This window comes from Dasypus novemcinctus, chromosome 18 (assembly GCF_030445035.2).
Source record: "Dasypus novemcinctus isolate mDasNov1 chromosome 18, mDasNov1.1.hap2, whole genome shotgun sequence".
NCBI lineage: Eukaryota > Metazoa > Chordata > Mammalia > Cingulata > Dasypodidae > Dasypus > Dasypus novemcinctus.
In genome coordinates this window covers 27,677,594-27,680,152 of record NC_080690.1, presented here as the reverse complement: position 1 = coordinate 27,680,152, position 2,559 = coordinate 27,677,594, and the positions used below count along the sequence as shown (strand labels likewise).

The 2,559-nt window shown below is 37.7% G+C and overlaps 1 non-coding gene across 1 annotated transcript; it reads right to left on the bottom strand.

The window, feature by feature from the left end:
* Window positions 1-236: 236 nt before the first annotated feature.
* On the bottom strand, window positions 237-340 carry LOC111762305 (small nucleolar RNA U13). Its single transcript, XR_002795447.1, has one exon. It is a non-coding gene; the product is annotated as a small nucleolar RNA U13 (small nucleolar RNA).
* Window positions 341-2,559: the final 2,219 nt, after the last annotated feature.

Below are 2,559 nucleotides of genomic sequence, written 5' to 3'. Positions count from 1 at the left end.
TGAGGAAATGAAGGTTCAGGGAAAGTAAACTACTTTCCTAAGTTAAAATTACACAGTTGGTGGACTCATCACTCAAATCTAGTCATCCCAAGTATTAGCTACAAATAATAGGATAAGAAAAAAAGTTTGTAGAGATTAACAGTGAGTAGAAGGTATAAATGTTCACAATTGCTTGATTTAATCCAGACTTAGAAAGACGTAGGTGGAGCAATACTAGTTTTTGTTTTTGTTTTTCACTTGAGATAGATAATGTGCTACCATTGTTACAAAGTTTGAGGGAGGCACATCTCACACAAACTCGTGAATACCCATTCATCATACTTACCAACCACAAATGGATTGAACGATACTAGGTTAAAAAGTAGGAACAGAAATGAGAATGAAAGCCTTCAGGGAGAATTCGGCTGAGTGGTGGGGACTATTGCCAGAGATTAAGGTGTTGGCTAAGGAAGTTTGGTTGGATGGGAAAGTTAGACTGGAGTCCATAGTAGTACTAGGCTGAAGCAAATGCTTTTAGAAAAAAATTTATCCATGAAAAGCTTTGGAGAGAAAATTAAATTTAATACTAACTATGGTATTAATGGCAATAACAATAACACAAGCCTATAGTCGTTTCTCCTGGCTCACCTGTTTCTTAATTTTATTTATTCCTTTATTATTTTGTCAATAATTTATCCAGCACTTACTCCATGATGATCAAATAAGAGAATTGGGAATGGGATGGGAGCACATTGCAAGAAAGTAAACTGAGGTTTCTGTGGTTGTAGCAGGGGTTGTGATACAGGTCTGTGCAGTGAGCTATGGTGGCACCAAAAATAGGTATCTACTCAGATTTGGGGGATGGAAAGGACTTCCTTGTCACAACTGAAACTTGAAAGAACAGTGGGAGCTGTCTGGATAAGCAAGGAAGGGAGGAAGAGAGGGTGCACCAAGACAAGAGAGAAACAAATTTAAATAAACAAATAAGCTCCCCATAGAATAAGACTATAAAGCACATCCAGATGACCAGGGGACTCCAAGGAACTGAATTAATTTGGGCCATAAGGCTTGAAATGTATTGCGAGGTCATGATGATTAACTTCTATTTCATCCTGTAAACAATGGCAATCAAGTATCAGCTATTAGGCTTGGGAGCAACCTAATCAGAGAAACAGATGAGGAAGGTGACTGAGGCTTCAGTGTGAAAAATGTTACTTGAACCAGTTTGACCAGGTGGGATGGTGGCTGTTGTTGTGATGGAGCCAGGTATTAGGGGAAGACAGAATAGAAACTCTCCCTGCAGACACATTTTTTAAAAATGTTCATTACCTTTGTGAAGGGTCACATTTAGTTGCAATATAAATTCTTGTGCCCAGATTAAAATGATCATTTTCTCTCCCTCCTCAAAATGGCGCAACTTTCTTTGTTGAGCAAGATTGAATGAGATCATTGCACACCACTTCCATTCACGTTCCAATAAAATTAGAAGAATTTTTCCCTTTTTCTGCTTCTGGAAAGATGTTTTGTTTCCATATGGCTTGGGGAATACTGGCTCTGCCTGAGCAAACAAAGTGACCATGGCTTCTGGAGAGGGGATCTTTGAATTTGAGGCTGCTGTAGCCTTTGCATGACTGCCAAGATGCTCCTGGAGACTCCTGGAGAGCGATACTCAGTAGGACCTAGAAGAGATGATGATGCATTTTTAACATGTTCAGAAATATTCATCAGTGCAGGAACTGAGTGTATAGAAGCTATGGAAATGATGATTAAACTTGAGCAATCCAGTTAATGATGGCTAACCTTTTATTGAGGGCTTTAGTACAGGGTAGGTGCTGCTTTTCATACTTTGCAAGGACCTTCTTATTTTATTCTAGTGTATTGGCAAAATACAGATGGCTTAGCCCCACTCAATGTACATTGGAATAGGTTGGATTGGAGTATTGCCTCAAAATCAGACATTTTACTGTTGCTTACTGATGGATTTATCCGAAAGGACAATGTGAAATAGATTTTGACATCTAGATTTAATTTAGACAATAAATTATGTTTCTCTACAGTAAAGTATTACAGTATGGATATCCAGTAAGACCAAATAAAGATTTTTTTAAAAAATCATCACGAATGTGATTATCTGTAGCCTCCATCTCAGCTATTTCAGATTCTAGTTTGTTTTTCCAGATAGTTTCTCAGACTAATGCAAAACAGCAGTATTTTTGCTAGCAGAAACTCTTAACACCCAAATATAGTCGCTTGTCTCTGAATTAAGATGCTAATTATATTTCTTTGTCTTGTTTTGTTTTGTTTTGAAAGGCAAGCTATGCTGATTTTTAGAATTTTCTCTTTGAAATTTCCTCATCAACATTATTCTGCACAAATTGAGAGTAACATTTGCTACCCTCTAATTGCTTGATTTCTTCTTGCCATGGTGAGATCAGAATGTCTTGGATACTGGTTTCAAGGGTTATAGAGCAGTTATTCCCAGGAACCGTTAAAGAGGGGTTGTCCCAATTATTCCATAAAGGGCCGGGTAGTGATTATATCAGGTTTTGTGACCATGTGTTCTTTCTCACAACTACTGTA